Genomic DNA, 7,729 nt, shown 5'->3' with positions numbered 1-7,729 from the left:
CACCCCTCAGCCCCCCTCCCCCTGTGCCCCTCACTCCCGACCCACAGCCCTCAGCTAGCTCATCCCTCGGCCCCCTGCCCCCCATGCCCCTCACTCCCGACCCACAGCCCTCAGCTAGATCGGCCCTCAGCCCCCTCCCCCTGTGCCCCTCACTGCCGACCCACAGCCCTCAGCTCGCTCACCCCTCAGCCCCCTCCCCCTGTGCCCCTCACTCCTGACCCACAGCCCTCAGCTAGATCGCCCCTCGGCCCCCTCCCCCCGTGCCCCTCACTCCCGACCCACAGCCCTCAGCTAGCTCACCCCTCGGCCCCCTGCCCCGTGCCCCTCACTCCCGACCCACAGCCCTCAGCTAGCTCACCCCTTGGCCCCCTCCCCCTGTGCCCCTCACTCCCGACCCACAGCCCCACCCCTCTGCCATTGTGGTCACTGCTATTTGCATATCACTGGGCAACGGGCAGTTCCGGAACCCAGCTCGGAACAGACACGCCAGGACCTGGTCCTAGGTGTGGGAGGTTGAGCCATGGACCGGGGGCAGCTGAGCCTGCTGCTGAGTCTCCAGTGGTGGGGCTTGTGGGGAGGGACCTGCGGCCAGCGTCCTGCCTGGTACAAAGTGGGGATGGAGCCAGCCCCAGGGGACGCCACCCTGCAAGACCAACCACCCCTGGAGACAGCAGCGGAAGCCCCAGGCTGGGCAGGGCTGGCCTATTGGCCCCTGGCCCTCACCCTGCTACTGGGGGCACTGGCTGTCACCATCCTGCGCCCCCAGTGGGGCCACTCACCAGAGGAAGTAAGTCAGGGGCTGAATGAAACCGAGGGAGCCCGTGGGACTCCTCCCCACTACCAAACTGGGAGTGAAGCATACCCTGTGGGACTCCCGGCCACTGGATATTGATGGGCTGTGTCCTGGGGCACTCCCTGCCACAGGGTTATTGGTGGGGAAGAGCGGATTTCTTTGTGGGACTCCCTGCCAGCGGGGTACCAGAGGGTTAACCTGTGTGACTCCCTGCCACTAGGGTACAACAAGGTTAACCTGTGGGACTCCCTGTCATCGGAGTACTAGAGGGTTAACCTGTGGGACTCCCTGCCACTGGAATACTAGAGGGTTAACCTGTGGGTCTCTCTGCCTGCGGGGTACCAGAGGGTTAACCTGTGGGACTCCCTGCCAGTGGACTTTGCATAAGGCTAAACAGAGGTCCTGGCTGTGGGCTCTATTTGGGAACAGCTGCTACTGGCTTACGCTAGAATCCTAGGGCTGGAAGGGACCTCAGGAGTCCATCCAGTCCAGCCCCCTGCCCAAAGCAAGATCAACCCCAACTAAATCGTCCCAGCCAGGGCTTTGTCAAGCTGGGACTTAAACACCTCCAGGGATGGAGATCCCACCACCAGGAGGGTTATGATGGGCCGTACCAGCTGTGGCAAGCCTGGAGTCTGCTCCGTGGCCTGCTGAGAGGTGGGGGAGTTCTGTGCCTGTGGGAAAAGGGACTGAACTGACACAATGACCATACACACTCCTTGTGCTCAGGTTCCTATTGGGGTTATTCTGTGGGACTCCCCAGCACCAGCAGTCCTGGGACTGGACAGAGCTCAGCCCATCTGCTAGTGGGGCTCAGCTGTCCATCTGCCCTCTCCATACACGTTCAGTCCCAGGAACTGGGAGGTGGCAGGAGATGACCCACAGGCCCCTTTCCCTCCCATTTCTATCTCCTCCCCAGTCCCAGGTCACAGCCCGGGCAGAGGGACACAGCCCCCCGGGCTCCAGCGATGTTGCGATGGCTGAAGTGCTGCACCTTCTGGAAGCCATGATGGAGAAGCTGGGGAGGGAGCTACGGTGCCTAGAGAGACAGAGACCTACCCAGTTTTGTCAAGACCCCCGAAGCCAGCCAGGAGCCTGCAACGGGAGCCAGCTGGATGGGACACCACTTCTGGACTGACTGGCAATAAAGAGCCCTTGGGAGGTGGAGCCCTGTCCCTGAGTCCTTGTAACTGAGGAGGGGGTTCACCCTCATGCTCCAGGACCCAGACCCACCTCAGGGGTCAGGAAGAAAATGCCAAATTCTCTCCACTCCCAGCACTGAGGACTGGGACACTGGATGGGCCAGTGGCTGGCTCCAGGGCAGCAAGGAGGAGAGGTTTCTAACTGGGCTAGGTCCTCTGAGCCTCACAAGCCAGCCAGCCCCAGCACCCCAGGGCCGGAGGGGAGCTGACGCCCCTAGAGGTGAAAGGCCTTATGTCCCATTCCCTGTCCCCTGAGCCAGCCAGTTCCCCACCCAGATTGGAGCTGGATGGAAAGACGCAGTACAAAGTTTTCTATCTCACACACGAGGTTTTACCTCCCTCTGGGACTCTCACATACTAACGTTAAAGAAACCGAACCAAAAAAGCGACAAAACTTCCACAGCAGAGGCCCAAACCGGTCCCCTTAAACCCCAACCGCAGCTCTGCCCCGCGGGGCCAAATGGCACCCAGCAAGAGTGTGACAGAGCTGAGCCTGCAGAACTCACTGTGCAGATCACAGCCGCAGGGCCTGCTGGACAAGCCCTTTGCCAGGTTGTCAGCTGGGCTCACTTGTGGAACCCCCCACCACAGGAGGCTGTGGAGGGTTAATTAACCCTGAGTACAGTGAGCCAGCGGGACTCTCTGCCTAAGGACACTAAGAGTTAAAGTAACGTACCCAGATATATTACGTCAGGGATTTAATTGCTGAGACAGGCACGCAAAGAGCGACCTGTGGGGCTCTGCCAGAGGCTGGATGCCTGGGACGAACCCGCAGAAAGCTCCCGGGGCAGGTCTTGGGAGTCGGAGCTGGGGAAGGACCCTGCTACATGATATCCGGCTGGGCTGTAAAACTGGACAGAGCATGGGGCAAACAAAGAGGCGGGTAACCGCTGAACTGCCGGCCGCTCCGGCTGCATTGTGCCCCCTCCCCGAGGAGAGGAGGATTTAGGCTGAAGAATTCCCTGCCTCGTGGTGCGCCTTGGGCTTCTCGCACATAGCGGAGACCAGTGGAAGATCGCGAGGAGGAGGGATGGCCTGTGGGATGCTGGGACGCACTCCCAGCCGTGCTGACCTTTGGAAGTGCCCGTCACTGGAGGACAGGCCTGAGACCCAACGTGCTGCTGCTCTGCAGCTCATTCGGGGAGAGGGCCCCTAGCACAGCAGCTGGTACCGCTGGCGGCTCAGTGTCCTCTGGGAGCTCCCCCTGTGTGCCTGGGGAGCCGTGCAGGCTGAGCAGGGTGCTGGCCGCCTCCGGGGTCCCCACCCGGCCGTACTCCAGTTCCACGGCTGACAGGAGGGGCTGGGTCCCGGGTGAGCCCCCGCCAGGGCTGCAGGTTGGCTCCTCGCAGGGCAGCTCCAGCAGGGCAGTGACTGCACTGTACTCCGCCTGTGAGAGCCACTTGGTGCCCCTGGGCGCTGGCAGGGGGGGCTGGCGGCAGGGAGGGGGAGAGGCCTCGCGCACCGACATGATGGGGGGCGGGGTGCTGAGACGGAGACTCTGACAGACCTGGAGGGACAGACAAGGGGAAGATAAATTACTGGGATGGGGGAGGGGGTGACCTCCCCGCCACGCTCCTAGGACTGGGATTTCACCCAGGGGAACCACACGAGCAGCCTGCGGGTGCCGTTAAGCTGCAGAATGCCTGATCCCAAGGGTTGGAACTCCTTGCAGCAAGACACATCCCAGCCACCTGCTCTTCTTCCTGGGCTTTAACCCCGTGTATCCCCCTGGGCAAGATAATACGGGGGGTTAACCTGCAGAACTCCCTGCCACGTGACATTAGGGACACGTAGACCCCAACCCCCCATTTTGGCCAATGCTGAGGAGTGGAGACCCATGTGCTGGGCCCTTCCAGCCCAGGGGGACTTACCTCCTGGGAGGGTCGGGAGAGGTAGTTGTAGATCCGGTGTCCTGGGGGCATCAGAGGATCTGTATAGAAGAACTCGCTGGAGCTAATAGGGAGCAGGAGACCTGGAGAGCAGAGAGGGGAGATGAGCTTGGGAGTTAGGGTGGGGGGAACCCGGGCTGAACTAGCCACAGAGGGAGAGATGCCCTCCCCACCACATACCCTACTTGGCCTCCTACCTGATCCAATGGCCGGGCTCCCCTGCAGGCCAGAGCCTTGGGGTGAGCCCCCTTCGGGAACAAGAGAGGGCCCCGGCACAGAGCCAGACAAAGCTGCATAGTAGGGGTAGAAGGAGGGATGGGAGAGCGTCCGGGTGGAGAGCAAGTGACCCTGTGGAGAGAAGAATAGAGAACTCAGGGCTCTGCCGACACCCCTCACTCCCAACCCACAGGCCTGAGCTCCCCAACCCCAGCCAGTGCCCCTCACTCCCAACCCACAGGCCTGAGCTCCCCCACCCCAGCCAGTGCCCCTCACTCCCACCCTGCAGCCCCCTGCTGGGCCCATACAGCTGCAGAGCCTGGTTTCTGACTGTCCCTTATTCACAGACCTGCCCAGTTAGCAGCCCTGGTTCCCAGGGGCTCTTGTCAGCAGGTGGATGCACAGACGCTGTCTGATCTGGTGCCAGTGGGGACAGCCCAGCGGGGTGAGCTCGGAGGTCCGTGCCCAACGGCTCCTGGTCCAGCCCAGCTCCAGAAAGGTGCCCTTGAAACAGGGAGATGTTCAGGCAGCTATCCCTTCCCCCACCTGGCAGTCCTAGCCCAGCACTGGGATGCAGCTGTCTCTGGAGTGGAGCTGGGCGACTGTTCGTACAGGGGTCTCACCCCTCACCCTGGAGAACTGGAGTCAATAGGGGGTCTGCGGGGAGAGCTCCCACCCCACCGCAGAGCTCCCTGTAGTGCTGCACTGGGCCAGCCCTGAGTGTGGGGGGACAGTGCCCCTACTGAGCCTGCAACATCCTGCTCCCTGCAGCACAGCACTACTGAGCCGCCACCCCCCAGCATGGTGCCCCCTGCTGAGCCCCCAACCCACTGCCCCCAGGGAAGACATGCATATTGGACTGGGTGAGATGAGCCCCATGTGCCTGGTGTATTGTCAACCCCAACCCGACCGCCCCCAGCCACCAACCGACCTGCCCAGCCGGCGAGCAAACCCCTGTAGCAGGGCTGGAGGCCGTGCGGGGAGAAGAGCTGCCGGCAACATGGCTGAGATCTGGCAAACTCATTACCCAGCTGGGGGAAGCTGTGACCCACCGGGGGGTCCTCCTGCAGCCTGTGGGGGTGGAAAACCCATTGAGCTTGAGGGACCGTCTGCTCCCCCAACTCCCGCCCCATAACCCCTGTCAGATCCCACCCAACAGCCCCCCTCCACCAGCCCCAGCCACCAGTCCCCAGCCTCCAGCAGCCCCTGCACCCCACAGCCCCACATCACCCCAAACCCAGCTCTCACCAGCCCCTATCCTCTGCCCAATCTGAGCCCAACTCCTCTTCCTCCTCAGACCAACTGCTCGCGCCGTCCTCAGCCCACAGGCCATGCTGGAGGCCCAGCTCCTCAAACAGCATCTTGACCCTACAAGGAAAGAAGCCGATGGTGAGAGCGCCAGCTGCCTCCCCACAGCCCCCGGCCACGTCCCCGCAGGCCGCTGCAGGGCTCCAGTCCCCTCCCGCTTTGCAGGCAGCCAGAACCTGCAGCCTCCCCGTGGGTCCAGCTGCCCCTGTGCTGGGACCTGGAGAGCTGGTGGGAGCAGCTCTGGGGCTGGTGCAGGGGGAGCCCAGGGGCTGGGAACCTTCCACCAACGCGGAGCCCAGCCCCTCCCACCTGGCCAGGGTGTGGAGCACAGTCCACTTGGCACCTGGTTAGCACCACTGGGCCACACCTTGCCCTGGGCTCAATGCAGGGGTGGGAGGCAGGGTGTCACTCAACAGGCTGCAGTCCACTGTGGGGCTTCCCAACTAGGGTCACAGCCTCAGCCCCACCCCTGGCCAGCAACCCCCATCTAGAGACCCCCAGCTCTGTAGGTGCCCCTCACTCCCAACCTGCAGCCCCCACTGCTCCAGTCAGCAGCCCTGTGCTGGGCTCAGCGGTTGGTGCAGTGCCCCGCCCAGCCCAGCTTTGGAGCTCACCCTGCAGCAGTCTCGTTTACGCCCACGGGCCCCCAAGACTCCGGATTTGCCCCAGTCACACGGGCCTCAGTGGCAGAGCCAGGATGGGCCCTGACTGGGCCCACTAGACTCACAGGGGAGGGGGTGGGGAGCAGCTGGCTTCAGCTTCCAGTGAAGGCAGGGGTGGGAGCTGAAGGGTTGGAGGCGGGGCTGGGCTTTGGATGGGGGTGCTTGTAATGAGGAGCATGGCCACGGACCCTTGGCACACACCTGTGCACCCCCCATGTGCCCACCCCCACCCTTGGCACACGCCTGTGCACCCCCCATGTGCCCATCCCCACCCCTTGGCACATGCCTGTGCAGCCCCATGCACCTGCCCCCAGCCTTGGCACATGCCTGCCTCACATACATGCTTGGAAGGTGCACACCCATCAGCGCGTGCGCACACACGCACACACGCGCACACACACACACAGAGTTCCTGTCCCTGAGCCCCTGTGCGCCCACGCAGCCCAGCTGATGGACCCAGCCCATGCCACCTGCTCAGGCCCAGCCAGCTGTGGTGACCAGTGTGAGTTTCCCCTCCCCCATGCCATGGGGAGGCTGGCAGGGGGCGTCATGATGGCTGCCAGGCCCCTGTGTGTGCGTCCCATCACCAGCCCACAGCCCAGGGCTCTGCTCAGGCCCAGCCCCACATGCCAGCCAGAGACCCCAGCCTCTCCCTTTACAACAAGCCAGGCCCTGCAACCCCCTCAGCTGGCCTCTGGCCCAGCTGGCAGGGAGCCCGGGCCAGTGGGATCCTCTGCTCTGGGGCTGCCCCCAGGCTCCCGGCCATGGACAAAGCCTCGGGGGGAGCTGAGTGGCCGTGAACCTTTTGACAATGGCACCGCCCAGAACTGCCCAGCCAGCCCCACTTCATAGCCCACCTGGCACCTGCTCCGCACCCCAGGGGAGCCAAAGGGCCTTGGTGGGGCCCTCTGGCAACAGGATCGGGACCACTTCATCCCTGGGGCTAATGGATCCTGTGCCTGTACCAGGTCTGGTGTGGAGCACAGCATGAGACTGTGTGCCAGGGCCTCGTGCAGAAGGGGCAGACCCATGGCCGACTGCACCTCCACAGGCTCAGCCCAGTGCTGTGCGACCAACTGGGAGCCCCCTGCCGTGTCACTCGCCACAGCCCCCTGTCTTTGTCACCTGCCGCTGGCCCCCTGCCCAGCCCCCCCGCCCATGTCACTTGCCCCTGGCCCCCCGCCCAGCCCTCCACCCGTGTCACTGCCCCTGGCCCCCAGCCTGGGCCAACCCCCACCCCTGGCCCCCGGCCCCTGGCCTGTGCCAATCCCACCTTCACTAGCACTGACCTTCCCTGCCCACATCAGCACCCCCCCAGCTCTCAAACCTGCCAGCCCCTGCCCAGCGCCACACAGTCCGTCCTGCCCCTGCTCACCTCTTCGGACCCAGGTACCCTCAGAGGGGCCAGCAGCTCCGGCCGTTTGCCCTTGGCCCAGGGGATCTCCGGCCCCTCTGGGGCATTTCCTGGTACTCCAAACTCTGAGCCCAGCCAGGCTCGCAACACTGGGAGCCGTAACACCACCTCATTGCCCTCACGGGGCAGTTGATGTCTTCTCCCCCACTCCATGGCCCCCACCTCTGGATACACCCCGGGCTGGTCCAGCCCCCTCCCAATGCCCAGCAGGAGTCTCCCAGCCCTGTGCCCCACAGAGAGGGAGT

General features: G+C 63.9%; 1 long non-coding RNA gene across 1 annotated transcript; it reads right to left on the bottom strand.

Annotated features, from left to right (window-relative positions):
- Window positions 1-4,201: 4,201 nt before the first annotated feature.
- On the bottom strand, window positions 4,202-5,167 carry LOC142003834 (uncharacterized). The gene is made up of 3 exons (XR_012642887.1): window positions 5,032-5,167; window positions 4,450-4,604; window positions 4,202-4,232 (listed from the first exon to the last, which is right to left on the bottom strand). It is a non-coding gene; the product is annotated as an uncharacterized LOC142003834 (long non-coding RNA).
- Between the last annotated feature and the right edge of the window lie 2,562 nt (window positions 5,168-7,729).

This window comes from Carettochelys insculpta, chromosome 30 (assembly GCF_033958435.1).
Source record: "Carettochelys insculpta isolate YL-2023 chromosome 30, ASM3395843v1, whole genome shotgun sequence".
Taxonomy (NCBI): domain Eukaryota; kingdom Metazoa; phylum Chordata; order Testudines; family Carettochelyidae; genus Carettochelys; species Carettochelys insculpta.
Note: the sequence above shows the minus strand (reverse complement) of the source record. Positions and strands in the feature narration are given on the sequence as shown.